Here is a 25,345-nt window from a genome sequence, read left to right as displayed (position 1 = left end):
GTCAAGAAGTTCTTGAAAGAGTGGTGGGAGCAAACTAGTCCTACCTCTAACCAGGGAAACTTTGTTTTGGAACATGGATAGAGAGAGCAAACTGCAATAAAGGCATCCACTTAAAACTGTGAACGGAAGACTCCAGGAGTATTTCATTGTTACGAGTTCCTTGTACATGAGCATAGATGTTTTACTTTACAGAACCAATGTGATTCTGGTCTGCATAGTGTTTTTTAAGTATCTGAGAATATTTATTAATAAAATGAATTTTCCAGTCATAGACTTTCTTATTCATAAAGCTGTATAAGAACAGCTTTTTTATACACAGAGTAGAAAGCAGTAAACGAAACCATTAATACTGGTTTGCTTCCACTTTTATTTTCCAAATATTGATTTGTCTTATTTCTGTCTCTTCCAGATTTTGCCTCCTTTAATATAAACTCACATATGCATTCAAAATAGTCCACTTAAAAATTGCTTTATTTACTCTATGCATGACTGAATAAAAAACAGTATTTGAAGTATTTCAGGTAGATTAATTCTTGGAGTTATATTAAATACAGTAGCTCAATGAGTCTGACCTCTTGTTTTTGTTAGATAGAAACTCTACCTTTTGACATTATCATGTTTAGGGCAGATTTACCAATTATTCTTAAATTTGGCTAATATTCTAACCATCACTGGGACATGAAAACTATTATACTGAAAGTTAAATGAAATGTCAAATCAAAAACCCCAGAGAATGTAATTCAGCTCCCAGAAGAACAGAAAACCTTGATATATTAAAGCTGGTCTATACTATAACAACGTTAAATCAGTAATGCTGAAACAATTCTTGATAGATTTCATCAAAAACTGGAGGTTCATCTAAGTATAGTAAAAAATATGGAATTTTTTATCATGTAAACATTATGGTCTTTCACATTTTCTGAACTAAAGTGGGAATGACCCTTATTTCATATCACTTTCCTCTTTTTATTTCAGATAAAAATTTCATAATTTTTGCTTTCAAGATAAGCCAAATTTAATGTCTTTAGTTTTTTAACTCTGCAATTTTGAATGTCTGTCTCACTTTGTTCTTGCACTTGACTTTCAGGAAATTTAACCTTGGTTCACATTGTCAAGTCAAACTCTCTGAGGCTATTCAAAATCAGCAATGCAAAGATTCTTAACATGTTTTAGATACAATTTTTATCATTAAAAATAGAAAGTAGAGTTCAGTATAGTATGAAAAATAATAAATAAATTTTCTATACTGCACATTTAGCTGAAGACATTCCACTGGGGATTTGAAAGACGGATTAGGAAATTGTAGCTCTCTGTTGATCCGATTCTCTGATTATCAGAGGTAGATGTCTGCTGACATGTTTCTTTCAACAATTCCAGCTGCTGATATTTGCTATGCATATGGTAACTATTGAATTTTGAGGGCAAATCTGAATTGCTTACTACTATCAAAAATAGTGTCTCAGAGCAAGTCTCTCTCTCCTACCTGTGTTAATTTGTAGAAGCTTCTAAGGCTGGACATAGCCACAGCACTCAAGGCCTTGAGAGCTTATGGATAGCTAGTGGTGAGGATGTCATTGTATTGCAATTTTTTTTTTTTTTTTTTTTTTTAAGGAACTGGGGATTGAACCCAGGGACACTTTACCACTGAGCTGTATCTCCCACTCTTTTCATTTCTTACTGTGAGGCAGGGTCTTCCTAAATTGCCGAGGCTAACCTGAAACTTGCCGTGCTCCTGCCTCAATCACTGGAGTAGCTGGGTTTACAGGTCTGAGCCACGATGCCCAGCTGTTTAAAGTATCTTCTACCATGTAGAATTCCGATTTGTTTGTTTTGCTTTTCTCTGTTTTGGTGCTGCTGGGGATGGAACTCAGGGTCTCAAGCATAATAGGCAAACACTCAATGCTGACTTTCATTCCCAACCCATTTGAAACTTTCTTTATTCATTTATATATTTAGTTAGTTATTATATTTCTTCTTTTTAGATACACATAACAGTAGAGCATATTTTGACATATGATATATACATGAAGTATAACTTATTCTCATTAGGATCCCATTCTTAGGGTTGTATATGATGTGGCGTTTCACTGGTTGTGTATTCATATGTGAGCATAGGGAAGTTATGTACGATTCATTCTAACTATCTTCCCTAATCTGATCTCCCTCCCCTCCTTTCATTCCACTTTGTCTAATCCAATGAACTACTATTCTCCTCCCACCACCCCTTATTGTATTTTGGCATCCACATGTCAGAGAGAACATTCAGCCTTTGGTTTTTGGAGATTGGTTCATTTCACTTAGCATGATATCCTCCAGATCCATCCATTTACAAATGCCATAATTTCATTCCTCTTTATGCCTGAGTAATATTCCATTGTGTATACATACTACATTTTCTTTATCCATTTACCTATTGAAGGGCACCTAGGTGGATTCCATAGCTTTGCTATTGTAAACTCCTATAAACATTGATGTGACTGAGTCACTGTAGTATGCTAATTTTAAGTCGTTTGAGTATATACTGAAGAGTGTGATAACTGGGTCGAATGCTAGTTACATTCCTTGTTTTTTGAGGAATCTCTAAGCTTCTTTCCAGAGTGGTTCCACCAATTTGCAGTCCCACCAACAATGTATGAGTGTACCTTTTGAAACTTGTAAAAAAATCTTTAATATACATTTGTATACATTATATGTATATATAGGAATTATTTTATTGGTGCATTGTAATTATGTATAATACTGGAATTCACTTTGACATAATCATATATGCATGAGGTATGATTTGCTCCATTTCAGTCCCCAGTACTTCCCCTTTCCCTCTCCTTTTCCCTCCTCCTGTTCCCTTTCCTCTATTTTACTGGTCTTTTGTCTATTTACAATTTTTTAAATTAGTACATTACTGTTACACATAGAGGTGAAATTCACTGTGATATATTTATGTATGTATAGGATGGAAAAGTTAGCATCTATTCAAAATGGAATTTTGCCCAACTATAAAGTAGAATTCAATTATGGCATTCGGTGGTAAATGGATGGAACTGGAAATGCCTTGCAAAATGAAATAGGTCAGACCCAGAAAGTCAAAGGTCTAGTCTTTTCTCTCATGTGTGAAAGCTAGAGCAAAATAAGGGGTGGGGAGAAGGAATGGAGAATCCCATTCCAAACTTCTAATAGTCATTTTCTATCAATTTCCACTGCTTGTTTCCTTGCTTTTAGATCATTTCCCCATTTAAAAATAAAAGTAATTTCACTATATTTTTTTATTATTTTTTTCTGTTTTAATAATTAAGTCCATCTAAAATATACTTTGTATAAATCAAGGAGAATTTTAACACCTTAGAAAGACCGTCATTGTTGCCATTTATAGAAAAACCTACCTTTCTTTAAATGATATTAATGCGTCAGAACAAAATTTTGTCTACAATTTTTATGACATACACACAAGTCGATATTTCTAAATCTTATTATTATTTAAAATTTCAGAACAATTAGAATAATAATGGTAAAAAACACATACTTTCCATTGCATGACATAATGAGGATGCCTTTAAGTTTTCAAAATAAATAATAAATGTATTATTATTTTATGTAATACTATTTTTCATAGAATTTAATTTTTACTTTTTTGTTTGCCATTAAGTTTCTGTCCCATTTTGTTTTTATTAAATTTTAACAATAGGTTTGGATTTACCTACCAACACGAGATGAAATGAGCATCATAGTGCTTTGTATTGCTCCACTGCTGCATGTCATTGAACTATACTAGCTTAGTCTTTGAAAATTTCAGACTGATTTGATGTGATTATTTTAAAGAATATGAAGTAATAAGATAGTACGATGATTTTACATTTTTTTTCTTTTTGGGGTTTTGACTCAGGGTGTTGCAGTGTCATGGCAGGAACTGAAAGGCATTAACACTTTTTTTCTAGGTTCTCCCAGAGAATTTATGACGAGAAAATGTGTTGCCTTTCATGTTAAAAATTAAAACTCACTCTTCAGATGTTCTGGGCAGATATTTTTTGCTTGAGGTATAAATATTCAATAGGCTAAATTCCAAAGAAGATACAGTGATAAAATGGAGGTTTTTTTCTTTGAAATCACTCTTTGTTCAGCTCAAGAGACACACATCTCAGTCCTCTGAGAGAAGAAGATGGCAAGGCAGGTAGTGGTTAAGGACATGGCATTGGGACTAGACACATTTAAATTTGAAAGCCAATTTTAATCTTATGGTACTCATTTTCCTTTTCTAAACCCCAGTTTCCTACAACATAAAATGAAATAAATATAGCTTGCTGATAGGATTGTTTTGATGATTAAATTGGATATTATCCAAGTACAGGAAATTTAATAATAATTATTATTAAAGTTGAAACGTTACAACATATGTATTAACTAGTTCACATGCATTTTTTAATTATTTATTTTTTATTTTTTACAGACTGCATTTTGATTCATTGTACACAAATGGGGTACATCATTTCATTTCTATGGTTGTATACAATGTAGATTTATACCGTTCATGTAATTACACATGTACATAGGGTAATGACGTCTGCCTCATTCAACCATTTTTCATACCCCCCTCCCTCTCATTCATTCTACATAATCTAAAATTCCCCCATTCTTCTCTCACTCCCCACACTCCCAACCCCATTATATATCATTCTCTACTTATCAGGGAAAACAGTCGGCCTTTGGTTTTTTGAGATTGCTTATTTCACTTAGCATGATATTCTCCAGTTCTACCCATTTATTTGCAAATGCCATAATACTATTCTTCTCCAGCATACTCCCTTATTCAGATTTCAAGACAGCTTTTATCCAGCACGTAGCCTGAAAAGCAGTAAATGGTCTTTCTCTAATGCAATTACAAACCTACAAGACAATAAGAAATGTCTCCACCTGCCCAAAACAGCATTAGTTGTCACATTTTCTATCCTCACTCCTCATCTTTATCTAAAGACATGCAGTGGACATATTCAGAGAACATTAGAATCTTTAAGCACCTACATCTGTGCCTGTACAGGAAGAGATTGGATTTGTCTTACTAGTTAGGATAAAGCCCTGGTAGGCATCACTGCTCCTGTGACCCTGTGGTCTTGGGGAGAGCTTACCAAGTGACTTCACCTATGAGGATGTCACGGTCATTGTGATTTTTCTCTTTGGTGCCCAGACAGCTCTCTTCTACAAACAGCAGGAAATGCAAGTTTCTGAACGTGAAATTGATCAAATGTTCTACACAAAGTCCAATTTCACAACCTAGCTGTGGAATCTGATTGTTTCTCATGATGACTAAAACTGACTTTTTCCCAAGGAATAATCTGGCTGACTCTTGAGAGGACTGTAGTGATGAGGACAGTGACAAGACAGGTACAAACATGACAACAAATTAAATTTTTTTTAGAAATTAATGAAACATACATACTACTGGCATGACAAATTTACTTAGAAATATATGACTCTCTGAACTTAACTTTATTTTTCATTTTCATAACTAATTATTATGATAAATGATTTCCATATTTCCTTCAAATTAAAAATGGAAATGAATATTCTATTTATGTTGGGAAAAATATAGATCCATTAACATTGAACCAAAATAATCTACTTTAAAATATTTCTAGTTATTTTATTTTAGAGACAAGATATGCCAATATTAAACAGATATGCCAAATATTCACCTAGAACAAATTTGATATTTATTTGAGAAGCTTCATTAATTCTTTAAGACCACTAAGCTTATCGTTTAAGTTCTGAAAGAATAGATCCTTAAATAGAATTCTAGTTGTCTAAAAAAATTGACACACAACTTCAAGTACTCTTCATTTTCTAACAATAACTTACATATCAGAGATCAGAGAAAACAGCAGGAAGATATTTTGATCATCTGCTATGATTTTTAAGAACCTCAAGAATAGCATTGTTTGTAAAATATTTGACGGAGGAATGAGTTATCCATTAGGTAGTTCCTAAAACAATTGAATTTTGCTGCATTGTCAACAAATATATTTTAAATGCTTGATTCATATGCCTCCGATGTTCTCATATATTTCCTGACCAAAGACTGTCATTTCTAGCCTGATTGAATTTCTCTATTATAATGTAAAATGCTGCTGTTGCCAAAGAAAAATGGGTCATTAATCTTTTTTATTTCTATCAACAAAATGGATACAGTCCTTTGAAATGAAAAGACAGAGTCCAACTTCAATTTAGGATACTAAGAGACATTTTCTACTTTGAAAAATATCTATGTGAGCCTCCTATAAAGGAAGTTAGAGGAAAACGACAGTGATGAAATTCTGTTACTTAGATGTTTTTGCTGAGTGATAGCCATCTCAATATTTGAGTGGAGATGTTTGTAATGAGATGCTACCTATCTTGACTTTAGTATGGCATTAAGGGAAATTTAGCAATCCCAAGATTATTTAAATAGATGCTTATTAATATGTCTGGTGACTAAGAGAATGCATGAGAAAAAATTGTAGGGTATGACAATCATGATTTTTTTTTTAGAATAACTTGACCCTAATGCTAATCCATGAGAACTTTGAGTATTTCTAACTAGTAAGCATTTTCATGGAGTTTATAATAAATTGCATAGTTAACTTTATTTTAATAATCTTTGGTTGCTTTAGAAGATAATTGTTAAGGACATAATGAAAAGGTAGATAATGATGCTTTTTCCAGCAAAGTATATGAAGATAAAGCAAAGTCAGTTAAAGTAATCTGTAATTATTAACTATAAGCCCAGTACAATGCAGGATATTAAAGAAAATAAAATTATTGGCAAAGAGGTTGGTAGGTTTTACTGATAATGTTTTACATCTAAACTGTTAATAATTTCTGAAGATCTAGAATGATGTACCTGGGATCCCTTAATTGTCAAAGTCCACAGATGGCTCCAGTTTCTTATATAAAATAGTGTATTTGTATAAAACCTATCTGTCACTTTCTGCATATTTTGAATAATCTCTAGTTTACTTTTAACCAAGTATAAGGTAAATTGAATGCTAATTGTTCATATGTTGTATTATTTAGACAAAAACAAAAAGAAAAATTATGTACATACTCAATATAGATGTAATTTTTTTCAAATATTTTAGATCTCCAGTTGGTTAACTCTTTACATATAAAATCTACAGATATAGAGGACTGATTGCCTGTCAGGGAAGAATTAGAAAACCCTTTAATATATTTATTTTAGCATAGTTAAAAGGAAGCATTCAATGTTTAACAGTGTTATATCTCTAATATTACTTCCTGAATAAATAAGATTAATTATCCATGATTCTGATCATTTGTTATGGTTTAGATTAGGTGTCTCACAAAAGCTTATGTATGAAATAATGCTAGAAGGTTTAGCAGTGAAATGATTGCCTTAACCCAGTGAGTGAATTAATCCCCTCATAGCAATTAACTGAGCAGCAATTTGAAGGCATGTAGGGTGTAGCAGGAAGACATGGGTCCCTGACGATGTGCCTTTAGGGTATATATTTTGTGAACTGAGTTTAGCTCTCTCACTGCCTCCTACTGTGAGGTCTTGAACTGCTTCCCTTCATGACATTCTTCCACCATGATGTTGTGCCCTACCTTGAGCTCAGAGGAATGGAAGATTTGCTCTCTAAAACTGTTGTCAGCCTTTTGGCCACAGCAATGAGAAAGCTGATGAAAACACCATCATTACTCTATTCTTACTCTTTCAAACCATAGCAATCAGCTGCTTACCTATATCCCAGTTCCCAATTTTTTCTTCAGAAGGAAAGAAAAATCAAATCTAACTAATGGCTAATCTTTGCCTTTGTACCTCTGTGCTAATTGGTATATAAATAAATATTTATAAACATCCTTTCTTATCTAAAGATGTTAATACTAACCAGTTCAATATAATTAATTATATTTAAAATTGATGTAGAAAACTTCTTATGTCTCATGCTTTATGACCTATATCATACTTTTAATTCTAATAATTTCCAGAACAATTACAACAGTCCCACTTTATCCACAGGAGATACAGTCTAAGACCTCCAGGGACTGCTGGCAATCTGGAGTAGTACTGAAGTTTTTAAATACTGTTTTTCCTTATAGGACACAAATTTAATTCCTTTTCCATCTCAATCAAGTGCTTACCGTGCTCTGTGGCCATAACTCATGTAGTTTGACACATGACAGTGAAACCAATGGGATCTGTTTTCTACTTCACACTTTTAGGAATGGAACACATACTTGTTTTTACTGTAGGTTTTAACAATCTCAGTATACTATGTTCTTTCTTTCCTTATTAAATAAAAAAATGCTCACCTTTTCACCTAGAAGAAGCACTTCACCACTTCTCTGTGGCACATCCATTTTGTCAGCCACCATTTCTTTTCTTGTTTCTTTTTCTCTGTTACTGGGGAGTAGACCCAGGGGTGCTTTACCACTGGGTTACATTCCCAGATCTGTTTTTATATTTTATTTTGAGATAAGATCTGCATAAGGTCTCCCTAAGTTGCAGAGGCTGGTCTTGAACTTGTGATCTTCTCCCTCAACTTCTGGAACCAATGAGTTTACAGATGTATGCCACTGTGCCTGACTAGCATCACCATTCTTATGCTCTGGAGAGTTTATTAAGTAAGGAGTACTTAAACACAAGCACTGATATCATGGCCATTGACCTGATGACCAAGACAGCTAATGGCCAAGATGATCATCATATAAGAGCTACAGTTACTGAAACTGTATAATATTAGAGACTTCTGCTAAATCTAGATGTGAGCTGCTTTTTTTGTACAAAAAATAAATAAATAAAAGGATACCTATGTAAGATGGTGGGTAGGTTAATTTGCTTTATCATAGTAACCACTTTATTATCATCATGCATTCTGTAATATCATGTTGTGTGAGTAAAATATACAATGCATTTTAAAATAATAATTCTAATTAAAATCAATATCAAATCAATATTTTTCAAATGTAACATTTCTATTTTAAATTAATAATTACTATTTCAATTGCATATATATATCTGTGACAGTGTGATAATTTGATATATGTATAAAATCTGTAATGATCAAAGCAAGGTTGTTAGCATTTCCCTCTCCTTAAACATATTTTAAATTTTTAAAGAACATATAATTTCAAATATGTGATATTTCAATACATGTTGCATTTTCCAGAGAAATTGCATTTTTCTTTGTAAGAAATGCACTGACAGCCATATGAGAGCCACCATAGATTATAAAGCTGACATTCCTACCACTCCCACCTATGGCACTATTCCAAAAGAGAACCACCTGAAGGACTTGGCAATTTTGTATTTTTGCTAAGACTGAGAACCTTTGTTAAGACAAGATGCCAAAAAATGTCTTCCTCATCTACCCCTTGCAGTGTTAAAGCCTCATAAGTATCCTTTAGCTGATGAAACTGAATATTGTTCTATATTTTTGTGCAGAGTTTCTATATCTTACTAACACATTAAAATAATTAGTGAATATTTATAACTCTAATTCCTAAGTAATAATCTAGAATGATTACATCCCAATACCTCGACTCAGATCCAGTCATTTAGTTATTATGTATTTCATCTTATTTTTTCACAATATATGTACAAATAATTACATCAAACCCTGAATGTCAGATTTTGAGTACCTTCTCCTTTGGAAGGTATTAAAGAATTCTACTGAAGTCCTGAACAGTTCCAGCACATAACCTGTTTTGTTCACACCCAAGCTAAGAAATTCTTGAATTTATATTTTTAAAAATCTGTTTAGTTTTTAATTAGAACAATCAATATGTTGTCTGCAATGTCTTAAAGCATTTGTTGACTATCCTTTAACAGAAAAATGTCTGTTGACCTCTGTGTTAGATTCTTCTCTAGATGTTCATCTTTAAACATGCCACTACATTATGCATTCATCTCTTCCAATTAAAGGTTAGGTGGAAGAACTTCATTGCACAACTAAATGGATTTTCAAACGTGAAAATTTCCTTTGTACTTACATCAACGTTCTCAAAGTGCTGCTGTAAATATATTTTGAGCTTAAAAATTTTAGCCACATTTTGTTAGAATTGGTATGATAAAAATTCATAGATAAATACAAATGACTTAGAAGAGTTAAATACTTTTGCAAGGGAAGAATAAATTTGGAAATTGAACAATATCTTAAGACAATACAATAGACATAATATTGCAGATAAAGTTTGATTTATATGAAGATTAACAAATTGATCAATGGAATAAAATGAATTTCAAATATCCTGAGTGAGCCATATGATTCTATAAAACGCATACTGATCTGTAATACAGAAATAAGATCAGTTGTTACTGGTAGCAGGGATTGCAGAATGGTAGTAGGGAGAGATTACAAAAGACCAAAGGAAACTCTTTAGGATAATAATGTTTTGCTTACTTTCAGTGTGGTGGTAGTTTCTTGAGTGCAGAAATATATTAAACTTTCAAATTATACAATTTAAATTATGCAGTTATTGTCAACTAAATTTTTGACTGACAGTTCAACATGCCCATTTGATTTTTCTTTAAAGAAAATACTTTTTATGGAATATATTATTCATTTTTATATTGTTAACATGTAGTGCTAATATAAACCTTGAGATATGACTCAAGAATATGAAACTAATTTGTCTGTGTATATGTAGAAATAAAACAAGAATGAATTTCTGGCTATTCTAATTAGCAAATTCTTCTATGTCATCTTAAAAATAGCTGACACACGTGTTATGGATTATTATATTTGAATCTAATTATTGAACGTCTAAGACAAACTTTTTTAAATCATTGCAAACTGATATCTTTAAATTTTAATTCATGAAGAAATACCTTGATTTTCAGAAGAAATCAATAGGTATACATTATGCCAAATACTTTCATCTTGATATTTTATTTTATTAATAAAATCAATCTACATCCTTTCTATAGCTAATTAGTTAACTTACTCTTTTAAATACCTCCCATTATTTTTTGTTCCTGAGAGAAGATTCTCAGCATCATCAGCTCTTGGATGGGCTTGTGGGGTTAAAAAAAAAAGTCAGTAATTAAAGACTGTTATAAATAAAATAAACTAAGGATATTCCTGTATCTGATATTTCTGATTGAAATTTAATAGTTATCATTATTAAATTTGCATTCAAACTTATTTTTAAACAGGAATTTATGGCAATTATCTTCTGGGTGTTCTCTGACCTCAATTATAGGCAGGTATCTATGTCTACATTGGTGGACTTATCTAATTGGGTCACTTTATAATTTTTTAAAAGGAACTTGACCCTTAAACAAACAAACAAACAAACAAACAAAAACCAAAAAAGACCCTACATGTCTTATATATGTCTCCTAAACCATGTAAACCAAACACCAGGAGGTAAATGAACATGTCCCAAATGGGCTTATCATTATCATACAGTTAAACAGAGCTGGGACTGGAATTGCACTCTTCTGAATTCTGGTCAGCTCACATTTTCCTTTACCAATGATGTTTTAACTCTTGACAATATTTTTAAAGAATCATTTGGACACTACAGTCACTAGTCTGGTAGTTCATTAGTAAACATGCCAAATGCCAATGGTAAACGATAGTCCCTTCAGTATTTACATGGGTATTGCACCATGCTACCTAAATTGGATTCTGAACAAGGTAATTTTTTTCTTTTAAATTCTGACTCCTAGTTAATATTGTTAAGGATAAAATAACCATGTGCTCCCCACGTTTAATTGGTTACCTGACACCTTTTGGTAATTGAAAATAATTGAATCATTAACCACGTATACCACAAAATAATTATGTTTTAATGATAGTCACATTAGAACTTGATGAATGGTTATTAGGTTTCAACCCTTATGCCTCTTACTTTCAAGGAGCTCTCTTAAGGCAAATACCAAATCCCAATATCAGAATAATAGTCAGTGTATTTTAACTTCACTCAATAAAACATATATATATATATATATATATACGTATATATGTGTGTGTGTGTGTGTGTGTGTGTGTGTGATCAAAGCTCAAACATAAGAGGAAATCTTGTTCTTCTCCCATGTCTTTTAAAATTATCAACACACTATCATTTATCCTGGCATCTTGTTGTTTCATTATTTATTATATCAGTCAAAATGTCATTGTATTTAAGATTAACTCATCCAAACCACCGATCTATTTTTATGATAGTATTATTTTCTAAAATATTTTTGTCATTCTAATACATTTTTTCTTAATTCTTACTTGTAAATCTTAGGTCATTCAGCATACAGTTGATAGCAATATCAGAAGAACCAATTGCATTTTACTTTCTAAACTTATGCAACACTAACAAGAGGTACATAAGACTTAATGTAAATCAAATTATATTGTTGGGAAGAAGGAGTGGGTAAATAAATAAATGTTTTTATGCCTTTCCAGAAATAGTGATTCTAACTTCTGTTATACTCTGAGATTCTTATGCAAAACTATTTCTTAAAGGTAATATTTTCAAAGAACCATAATACAAAGACAAGATTTAAACCATATGCAGTATGCTAAATTCTTTACTTCATAACGCAAATGATATTTTAAAAAGGAGTCAAGAAGAAACAATCTTTAGAACTTATAGACTGGTAAATAACTCATCATGATACAACACATGGATGATAGTTTTTAAAATTATGATTAGAAACTAAGTAACTAAATTAAAATGGGTAATAGAACTCAGTAGATGTGGTTTTCAAAGGAAGACATTCAAATGGTCAACAGGTACATTAAAAGAATGCTTTTCAAGAGACGTATTTGAATTTCTCCAGTGTACTTATACTATATACACAGCAATCATACTTATCTATGTTACAACAATTCTTTAAAAATAATTATTTTCACTTGACTTATACAGCCTTGAACATTTTGAGAGATATCGCACTTCTTCTACATATTAATTAACAAAGAAAGGATAATATAGAAGAGAGAAAGAAATATAAGATTTGAATTTTCATGGAGGGACTCTAAAACTTCAGGTTTCAATAGCTGGTAAAGCAACAGAGTTGTCCAGTGATTACACAACTGTGCTGGAAACAACAAGCATCTGAAGATAAGAAAACTACAAATGTGTAAATAACTGAAAAATTATGGACAATATAGTGATCATAAATAATGTTTTAAGGTATGTACCACAACCATGTAATATGATGACACAGATTCTATTCATATGATGGTCTGGTAGATATTTTTATAACAAAATGAAATGCTAAATTTCATTTAGATACTAGTTCAGATGAAGGTGCAATATTTTTCTATGCTAAATTCTAGAAATCATGCAGCATGTACTCAGTGACAGACTGCCTGCATAGCATGCACAAGAGCCTATATCTGATCCTCACCAATGAAAAGAAAAGAAGAAAAAAATGTTGAGTTTTATAGATAAAATTCGGATTAAGAAATCCTAGTAGTTTATAACAAGTTATCTGAAAATATTCCTCCAATATTAAAAAAATAACTTTTAAAAACATAATAAATTTTGTAATATTTTCTAGTTTATTTTTACTCTTAAATTATTTTTAAATGTGCTTACAATGGAAAAAGAGAATTTCTCCTAATGGAAGTTGAGGAAAATAATACATCAAATTTACAGTGCATTTAAGTAGTAGCTAGCACAAAGACTATACACTGATCTACAAGATAAAAATATGAATCTTTATGGCTATTAATAGGTGGGAATAGGTCACAGAAAAGAGACTTTCTTGTATAATTTGTTAAGACTAATGAAAAAGCATGAAGAAAAGAACTTCTGAAATTAATATTCAAATCTCTTTAATATACTCCCAATTTTACCACATAATAATAAAAACAATTTTACAAAATAAATTTGTGATATTAGATATCTTATATAGAAAACAGAATAATTAAATGTAATTGAAATATATAAATAATAGAGACCAATGGAGTAGAGGAAGGGGGTTGAACAGAAGGGAAGGAGAGAAAAGGGAGGAAGAAGGGAATAAAATTGACTGAAATACCCTTTGTTTGCATATGGATATAATACAGTACATTTCACCTTTATGTATATTTATTAGGCACTAATTTAAAAACAAGTAAATAGAAAGAAGACCACTGCAGTAAAGGAAAGGGAATTTTGGTTGGAATGGAAGAAAGGGAGAACAGGGGAAGTATTGAGGACTAAAATTGGAAGAAATTATTTTATGTGCTTGTATAATTAAGTAAAAATGAACTCCAATATTATGCATAACTATAATGCACTAATACAAAAATAATCACACTTACATAAAATCTCAAAATCAAAATGAATATACATATTTCAGAGTTTAGTTAAACCCAAAGAATACCTTATACACAAAACTCTGCTTATCCACAGTTCTTATGCCATATCATAACTGTGAGAAAAACCTGATCTTTTATTTTAACATATACTATAACAATTTGGGGATGTTTAGATGTCCGTATTATGCAATCTTGGGCTAATGGGGGAAAAATTAATTTATAGTCTACAAAACTTTTCCACAATTGCATAATGTACTTTTCTTATTAGAGGAGATGTTTTATTTCATTGTAGCTTACTCCTGTTTATTAGAAATTCATGTCATTAATATAATAAAAAACATTAAGATAAAAATTTCATGCTTAGATAATTGATAAAATGGTTTATTGGTTGGATTATATTCATTAAAACTCACAATCATTAAGAGCAAAATTCCCTAGAAATATTTTACAGGTAATCATTCTGCTCTCCTCTTCCACCACACATATACACACTTAGGTTGAAACAATAATAGAAAACTGATAATTTCTCATTTCACTACTCACTTCACCCCATTTTTGTGGATCTGTAGATTCTTGTTACTTCTTGTTTATTTATTACCATCATTTTCTGTATCTATAATTAGGCATATTTTAATACAAAAATTCCCAAGGGTCTCTCAGTTGTATTTTTTTAAAAGCACTTGTAATCATCTGTTATTTTAATTTTTATTACTTGAATATTTATAAGATAATTATACATTTACTCTGACTTATTTTTAATCATTAAATCAAAGTATTCAATTTAAGTATCATTTAGATACTCACAGTGAAAAATTAGGTTGTACACATTCATCCTTAACTATTATTACAAATTATCTTCATTAATAAAGCCAATTAAGCTAGCCCAATGAAACCTAGATAAAGAGCTCTTTACTCAAATTCAATTCTGTACAATATTTAATGATCTGTTTATTATGCTAAGCAATAAGTTGAATCATGGCTAGTTTAGATGAATCTTTATTAAATTGAGAGCCATCATATAGACCAGTATGTTTCATATTAACAAAAGGTGTTTTTATTGTATATAAATGTTATATTAATATAATAATTTAAGTAAGAGAATGCTTTTGTCATATTACTGTCATCACATTTATTGATGTAAGACATACGAAGAATGTTGTAGCCGACTGGTCAGTTAAGATCACAGATGTGAATCAAATTTTGACATTGGAAAATACATTGATTTTCTGTTCACATGGTTTCTTCTTATTCAAAATAGATTTCTGTTATATCTAACATTATGGTTTTTTGGTTATTATACATTCAGAATTTCAACTGGGATCCTTGACTGAACAAGACTAAGTAATTATGGAAAGATCTTTTTGTGTTATTAGCTATATAGTTCTCTTCTGAATCAATACAATCCTGGTTTTCTCAGAATTAAGGTACAAGTATAAACACTTTACATTATATTGTTTTCATGGTTAGGTACTTTAGCTTCTTCCCTGCCTGCTAGCTCTAACTTACATTAAAAAATGGCACAGATCCAAAAACATTGAATGACAAAACAATTTAGTTATTGACTTAACTTGGTCTTCATAATATTTTTAAATTATCACTTACTAAAAGGGGTCATGAAAATCATTTTGTCTTGACTCAGAAAACTCCACAAAATAATAAATAAGAAACAAAAAGGTGTACCCTATTTGGGTACAATGAATTGAAATGCAGCCTATAAAAATAAAAATTAACAAAAAATAAAGAATGACCCATAGCAAAAAACAAAACTAGTGGGTCCCACAGACAAGTTAAATAAATTAAAAAGTTTTAAATATCTTTCATAGCTCCATCATTTTAATTTCTAATGCTATATATGACTTATACTGTCTACCATTTTATTATAATGGTGAATATATATAAAATACATATGTGTTTGCATGTATGAGTTTGCTCAGTTTAGTGATGGAAATATATCACTCTGGAGACCATGCTATTGTGGATCTGTGACAGTTAACTGTCTCCCTAAGCAACATAGATCATGTATTGAATCAGTGATATAATGCCAGAAAGGCATACATACTTTAACAGGGATGCTGTGTATCAGTTTATATCTGACAAATAAAAAATGGTCAACTTAATATCTATCTCATCTTGAAATATGTATGTGCACTTGATGTATGATCCCAGAGGTAAGGTGTCTTTAAAATCCAATAATATAACATCATTTTTCAAATAGTCACATAAAGTGTTTGCTCATGTTTCAAGAACAGAAAAGAAGGTGAAAATAAAATATTTTTATCATTGACAATTTCTGAATTATCGCACTTCATATTTTAATTATATGAAAGGGTTGTGAACTGAAATCCAATTTAATAAATGCTGTAATAACATTTCATTTGTAACAGTAAGTTACTGCTGAAGTTATAAAATGTGATCTTATTGTAAAAATTTGAGTGTTTTTAAATTTTCAAGTCTGTCAGTTGCTATGGCCCCAAATTATTTTATCACATAACTATGACAGCTAAATAATAAGCCAAAACTAAATCCAAGTGACCCCAGGGGATCACAAGACCTGCACTGTTTACAAGATACTTTTAGTACATTGCCAATGAAGGCTACTTAGTACTAAATGTTGAAACTGAGTATTATTTTTTCATATGTATATAGTACACCAATGCATAAAACATTATCAATTCAATTCATGTTAGAGTTTTTAATATTCTTTTTATAGGCCTGTAAAATTATCATTTTTTCCATGAAAATGCATTTATGGAAGGAAAATTTGAGGCTCATGGAATATGGTTAATTTAGATTAGAAATCTCTATTCCCAGAGTTTTGCTTTGTAGCATTATTATAAATTTTCACTTTTTCATTACAGGATTATGGATTTCTTTTCTTTCTTTGAAATACATGGGCAAATTCTGAGTCATGCATTACTTTCAGAAGAGAGGCCCCAAAGAATTGGGGACATGTTGACTTAAATATATTCATTATTGCCTAAAAACTTTATTCAGTAACTTATATTGTTGTCATATCTGCAATAAAATATCTTACTATATTTAGATCTAACAGATTGTTTTACATAAAGAATAGGTTCTTAATAAATATTCATTCAGTCCCATTAACTGATGAATTATTGTATATTTATCCTATCTTTCAACTTGTCTATTCTTTCCCTGTCTTTTCTCTAGGCATTCTTTGATTTTTAAGTTGCTTGCATTTGATATACAATTTCTTTTTAAAAATGAAGTCTCAAGGATCTAACTAAATGTAGCAAACTTAATGTTGGTATCAAGAGACAGCGTTCAAAGTTGAGCACTGTTGTTTCTGGAGCTGGATTTAAATCTTTAATTGTCTGACTTTCTGTGACTACATTTGAAAATACTTAATACTTCAGGTTCATCCATGTTTCTCCTCAGTAACTAATTCAGTGTGTCACAATCAACTTTATGGGCAAAGAACCCATATAATCTATAATTTGCATCCTTTGTTACACCCATGTAAAGAAACATGCTCAACCCATATATGGACAGTTCAGTTTGCTCCAAAGCCAATGAGAGTTGTTCCCAAGATGCTGTTCTACTTGTACAAAAATCAATAGGGGTGAGTTCTATTCTTAAGAGGAACATCCTAAGTACATCTCTAACATAGGAGTCCTATCAGAGGCTTTTTTCTCAGACCATGAATAGAACTTCCAAGAAATATGGGATAACTTGAAAAGATCAAATTTTGGATTTATCAGGATAGATGAAGTCTCAGAGATGCAAACTAAAGGAATACACTCTTTTCAATGAAATAATATCAGAAAATTTCCCAAGCCTAAAGAATGAAATGAAAAATGAAATACAGGAGGCTTACAGGAACCAAAATATACAAAATTACAACAGATCCAGAAGAAGGCACAATATTATGAAAACCCCTGACATATGGAATAAGGATAGAATTTTTAAAGACAGGTAGAGACAAACAGAGGGTAACATTTAGAGGGAAACCAACTTGGATCTCAGCTGACTTCTCAACCAGACCCTCTGATTTAGAACATCTTGAAATAATATAGACCAAAATCTGAAAGAAACTGGATGCCAGCCAAGAATACTATACCCAGAAAAATTAAGCTTCAGAACTGAAGATGAAATAAAAACCTTCCATGATAAACAAAAGTTAAAAGAATTTACAACTAGAAAGACTGCACTATAAAACATTCTCAATAAAATATTCCATGTAGAAGAAATAAAAAAATAAAATTAAAACCAGCAAAGGGAGGAAAATTACACTAGAAGAATAGTCAAGCAAAGGAAAAACTAAGTTAAAATAAAAACCAGAAATAAATCAAAATGTAAGGGAATAAAAATCATTCCTCAATAATAGCATTGAATGTAAAAGCCCTAAACCAATCAGTCAAAAGACAGAGACCGATAGATTGGATTGAAATACAAGACCCAACATCATGCTGTCTTCAAGAGAATCATCTCATAGGCAAAGACGTCCACAGATTGAAGGTGAAAGGATGGGAAAAAACATATCATTCACGTGGATCTTGTAAACAAGCAGGGATTTCTACCATCATATCAGATAAAGTGGACTTCAAGTCAAAGTTAATAGAAAGGGACAAAAGGACATTTGATACTGCTTTAAGGGATTTATACATCAATAAGACACAACAAATTGTAAATATTTATGCCCCAAATCATGGAGCATTAACATATATCAAACAAACCATTCTGAGTTTCAAGAATCAAATAGACTATGACACAATAATACTGGGTATTATTAACATGCCTCTGTCACCATTGGATAGATCCTTCAAATAAAAACTAAATAAAGAAGCTGTAGAACTAAAAAAATACAATTGCTAATTTAGACTTTATAGACATATATAGAATATTTCATCCATCAATGACTGAATATACTCTCAACAGCACATGAATCCTTCTCTAATGTAGACCATGTTATGTAAGCTATCACATATGTTTGCATGCAATTGTAATATTACCTTAATATGTTTTTTAGTATTTCTAGCTCCCTTTCCATCGACATTGATTTTTGTGTTCTTGCTTTTTCTTGATTAGATTGTTTTATTTTTATCAACTTTGAGCCATATTATTTTTTCTTTATTTTATATATTTCTGCTCCTAGTCTTACTACCTAATTTGAAAATAATTTGATTATTACTGTAGCTTCTTTCTGATACAAGTACTTTAAGTTATAAATGTTCTTTTGCGTACTGTTTAATCCCAGAGATTTTGTTATTTTAAGCTTTTATTATCACTTAGTTCAAAGCACTTTTTATTTACTTTTCTTGTGCTTTCTTCCTTTACCTGTGAGATATTTATAAGTGTGGCATTTAATTTTGAAGTAATTTACATGTGGAAGTGAGATTATATATATCTGAAGGTGGTTGATTTCTAGTATAATTAAAGCATGAGGAAACAGTCTGCATGATTTCAAATTTTAAAGAAAGTAATAATGGAAATGCTTTTTATATTGATCGTGTGTTGGTTACATGAGTATCGAATATGTCAAAACTGATCAAATTGCATACCTCAAATATGTGCATTTTATTGTATTTCAATTTTGCCTCAATAAAGTTATAAAAGGAAAAGAAAAATGGGTTCTTTTCTCAGTTGTCCCCAAGAATGACTTGATATATAGAGATATGAATCCTTGAGTAGTCTTCAAATAAGCTAAAAATATCTGAATATTCATGGTCATATATTTTGTGTAAATGATTAAATTTTGCCCATGGACCAATATATTTTCAATATTTTTTCATTATGTCTTCTGTGAAAATATGAGTTACTTTCCTTTTTAATTCTAAAATTATGTATGGGATATGTGGTTTTAAAAGCACCATAAATCTTTCAGAATTTCTCTATCCATATATCTTATAAAATCCTGATTTTCAATTTCAGTATCTCCAATTAAATAGAATTAATTATAAAAGCTTCTACTAAATTTTAACATTATTATGGGAAAATGCTACCAAAATTATTCAAATGCCTTGTTAGTTTTATTCCATTATCTGATTATTGAGGATGCAGAAGGAGTTGTAAAATCACAGTCAAGACACAAAACATTCCAAGAGGAAAGGAATTTATTTATGAGTTAAAATGAATGTGAATATATTTTGTGGTGTAAGTCATTATTAATCCAAATTATTTTGTCTTACAGTCACAGATGTTGTTTTTGTTGGGGGAATTTACCACTACCTTTCAGCTTCAAAAATGTAGAAGTTTTATACTGCATTTTAAAGCAAAAGAGTTGCTTGATCAATAGTGCAAAAATTAAGACTATTATCTCATGTATTTATAAAGTTAGTGAGCAAAATGGTAAAGCTTTTGATATGCCTATCCTGAAAGATGAAAGACTATTAGCATTACAAATATTTCTACTATGTTAATCAACAGATGTTTGTAAATACAGATTCTGAGGATATGTACTTTTTCTATAAAATATTTTACCCAATAAACAGTGAGACTTACTATGTGAATTTTTACTCTAATATTCTGGTTACAGGGTAAACCCATTTGAGCTCTACACATAAATATCTTATAATTCTACATATATTTTATGATTATAAATTACTTTTATCATATTAAAATGATTATTAAGCAAGAATCAGATATAATCCTATGCCGTCTTTTAAACATTCTGTTTCTTTAAACTGGTTACTATCTCAGCATCAATTTAATCACCACCTAATGAACAGTTTTGTTGAAAAGATTAAAGCAAATGATATATACTCAAATTTCTAAATAATGACTGATATTGTTAAATTTAAAAAAAAATAGCTTATTTCCATCTTACTTTGTTTTCATTTCCTATATTAGTCAAATAATTGTTTTCTGTCTTTGCCCTGTCTATACAGGTACCACTTTCCTTCACTTTTTCAGTACTAATCAAATTCTCTTCTTTGAATAAATAATAATTTTTTATGATTAAAGCATTCATTAAGCAAAATGAAATGTTTCAGATTTGTGTCATAATTGTCATGCTTCTTAAGGTTGAAAGAATATGATTTAATATCATGATTAAAAGTGAGCACAATAATGTTAGGCTTTTTAGGTTTAAAATCAGCTCTATATGGATGCTAATTCACAATAAGTGTGGGGGGGAAGAATAGAGTTACTTTATATTTGGTAGAGGAGAGTGAAGGGAGGGGTAGGGGTGTGGGGGTAGGAAGGATAGTAGAGTGAAACAGACTTTATTACCTCATGTACATATATGACTGCATGACCAATGTGATCCTACAATATGTACAATCAGAAAAATGAGAGATCACACTCCATTTATGTATGATCTATCAAAACGTATAAATGCATTCTGTCATGTACAACAAACTAGAACAAATCAAAAAAAAATTTAAAAAGTCAGTTCTAACATGTACCAGTTATGATCTCAAACTTCAATATCCTTCCAAAACTCTAAATTTTATACTATGCAAAGTGGTAATAATAAGAGTAACTAATTCACAGGATGATTACCAAGAATAAATGTAATCCTTATTAAGTTTCTCAGCATGAAATGTTTAAAAATATCCAACTGAAATAAAGATCAATTCCTATTAAAATTGTATTATTTGAAAGTCTTTGTGCTATTATATTATCAAAGTAAACTCTCTGTTTCCAAGTATCTTAACATTTCTTCAGAAGTATGAAATAAGAAACAAGTAAATTGAATATCCTTTTGTGTTAACCATAATGGGAGCAGGTAAAGAAACAGTTGGAAATATATATATGAGTCTTGATGCTCAATAAATAATACATCTTAGCAAATGTATGAAGCATGAAAAGTAGGTTATCTGATCAGATGGTATACCATGAATTTGTCTGTCAAGAAATGCTTCTTTTCCCCACAACCAAAGTATCCCTCCACCAAAAATAGTACTTGCATGGATAATTGTGACCCATACCATGGTATGTGGGGCTCAGCACCTACCACCATCATGAGTAGCACCTGGTGCAACATCTTCTCCCACATTTTAACATTTATCCTTAGAAAACAGTACCAGGAAGTATCTTCCATAAATGGAGGGGAATATAATATATTAAATATAATTTAAATGTTGGCTGTATTTACTGTCAAGCTAAGAAAGCCTGTCTGCCTTGCTGACAGATGCAGTAGTCAACAGTAAATGAAATGAAGTAAAATTCTGTTGTACCTGATTTCTAGGTCACAGGAGTTTCTAAAGTTTAGTTGCTTTCATGCCTTCTTGGTGTCCTGGGCTTTATAATTATTTCTTGAATTTTATTTTCTAGTATCCTCAATTTTCTTCTCAGTTTATAAAAAGTAATTTTATAATTTATTGGTAGATAAAGTGGTTCAAAATAGTCCAAGCTAAAGACATTTTCAAAGATAGATTTTTCAAGAACTGTAGGTAAATCTAGGTTTGGCAAGTTCAGAAAGCCAGATTAGGGTAGCCTTTAGCCCTGATTTGATATTTGAGTCCTTAATATTCTTTATGCATAAAAAGTCCATGTTTCCACTTTAAATAAAGGTTTTGACTTTTTGGTTCCTCTCTGGTAAAATCTTTTCCTCTTTGTGCAGAAGTAGGAAAATAATTTCCTTTTTTTAGACTTTTGTTGATTAAACCTAATCTCACTCCTTTTCTCTCATGGTCCTATTTATAATTTCAGGACAGCTATAGTAAGTTTAAAGTGAAATTTTTTCTGGTGTTTGTGATATAATGCACCTCACACCTATTCTGTCCTGCTTGATCTGAAAGTGTCTGCATAGTTATTCATCAGCCCTCCAAATTGTCAGGTTGCACTTTTAGTATACCACATTCTTCCTCACCACCACCAACCCCCACACAATGATTTCTCTATGACTGGTTTATCCTGCTGTAGATGAGCATTCTGGGAAAAGTAGCTTTCAATTCTCAGATATGTGGAACTGGAAAGTTGAATAAATTGATATTTTTAGAAAATCATGATGAATGTAAAATACAAATAATGTCAGTCCCCAGCTTTTAGTTCTTTAATGGTTTTCTATTAATCTAAAGACAGAGACAAAAATCCTACATCAGCCCTACTAGCCCCTGCATGGTGATACAGACCTTTCTGTTTTCAACTTCACCTCTTGTCATTCCCACCAATTATTTTTAAATGCTATTTGTGTTGGCCTTTGTGCAGTATCAAAATTTATTATGCTTATTTCTATTTCAAATGTGTGTCACTTCTGAGCAGAAGTTAAAGAGTCAATATTGGGTTTGTTACATTCTTTTTTTCTCTGGTCCTATGACCTAAACACTGTAGTCTACGACCGCCTCAGGATGTGAAAGACAATTTACCACTGCTAATACAAGCCCATGAAATTGTGAAATGTTCACATTGTCCTTTCTACAGTTCCTGTGAACTGATTTGTCTAATTTAAATGCCTTCTTCACTGCATGTAGCTTTGCAGTTGTGAGCAAGTTGCTTAAATTATCTGAGTCACAATTTCCACATCTGCAAATGGGAATAATATAATCCAAGGAACATGATTACTGGGACTCAGAATCTCCTTCTACCTAGTTCCCTTGTTCCTTCCTGTACAGTTTGAGCTAAAATGCAAAACTGGTATTGTTGCTAAAGTTTTAGACTAAAAAAAGTTACTAGGAAACAGCCTTCCTCTGAGCTTTAGGTAGTAAAGCTCAGAGGGATCATCTGATGTAATGATCATCTCCCAACTGCATTGACATATTCTGCCAGCAACTGAAGAGAGAGATGTCCATATGTGTGCTCTAGCCCTGGTCTGTTGAAGGTCGCTGTGGCTCAGTGGTAACTGCTTTGTTGTCAGGTCTTGCTGTAGGATACCCTAGAGTCCACACAGTCCCAATGTTTACAATACGGTGAAGAAACTACTTCCTTATATTTAACCTTTTAAATTTTTAAACAACTAAACTGGTTTCTTATTTCTGTCTAAAATCCTGGTTGATTCTATTTTCAGGTATTATAGACCATAAAACATGTAAAACTCTCTTAGTCTAGCCACCAGAATATAATTCATTTGATAAATATCAGATATTATTGCTTTTATTTCTTAGATGCTCAAAACTAAAAAGTGATATTGTCACTGAGCTACTTCTGCAGTTCATTCATTCATTCAACAATCTTGTATGTGTTTGACAATATTTTCTACATGCTGTGGAGAAACAAAAGATAAGAAAAGGCTAGATGGCTTCCTTAACTGTTTTGATATGTCACAGGGAAAAATAATTTCTCTAGAACGAAATTCTAGTCAAAGACCTGAGGGTTTTACTCATCACATGCACTCTGCATTGACTCTTTAGTATCCCTTTAGTGCTTCATAGTTTGAGTTCAGCTGCTGTGCTAACATGCTGTCCCTAAAACACCTCTGGTCACTGCCAAATGCAGTAAGTGGGCTATAGATGAAGCTTTCATGATTTTCTCTAGAAAAATTTTATCACACGGATGCATTCCCATTGGCAAAAATTTTGAGGAATAGAAAAGGAATGCTTTCAAAGCCAAGTGATTTCCCACTAAACTACTAAAACCCTTAAATGACCAACTTGGCACCATTAAACTTATTCATCACGGTCCTTCCCAATTAGAAAAAGTGTTCACATGTTGGTAAAAGACATACTTAGAATTTAATTAGAATTGATGATTGCACAGTTGTTGGTAAATTTAATGATGCCAACTGGTCATTTAGGTGACTCTGTCATTAGTTATATAGCCTGACAAAATCCTTATTTAAAAGGAGTATATGGCATCATTAATTACAGAACAGAAATTTTCATTTCATGTGAAGAGATTCAAAACATATTGAAGAAACTCAGGGATTCATTACACCAAATGTTAACTTTGAGTACACTGACAGGAACAGAGGTTCAAATGTACTACAACATATGTAAAAGATATTAAAACAATTGTAATGTAAGGTATGACATGCACAATTGCCTGACCACTGAAGTGAATAAAGATAAATCCATTAAAGATTTGAAATGGTAAAAATTTCTAGTCATTAGTGATAAACAAAAGATAATTTAAATCATTAGTCACGATTCCACAGTCTTCAAAAATTTAAATTTCTTTACTATTAATTAAAGTCAATAACCACAATGGCAGGCATTTAGAGCAGAGTAAAATCAATTCTATGTGCATACTGTTGTGAATTTCAGACAGCA

The sequence above is a fragment of the Sciurus vulgaris genome, assembly GCF_902686455.1.
Source record: "Sciurus vulgaris genome assembly, chromosome: 6".
Classification (NCBI taxonomy): domain Eukaryota; kingdom Metazoa; phylum Chordata; class Mammalia; order Rodentia; family Sciuridae; genus Sciurus; species Sciurus vulgaris.
Note: the sequence above shows the minus strand (reverse complement) of the source record.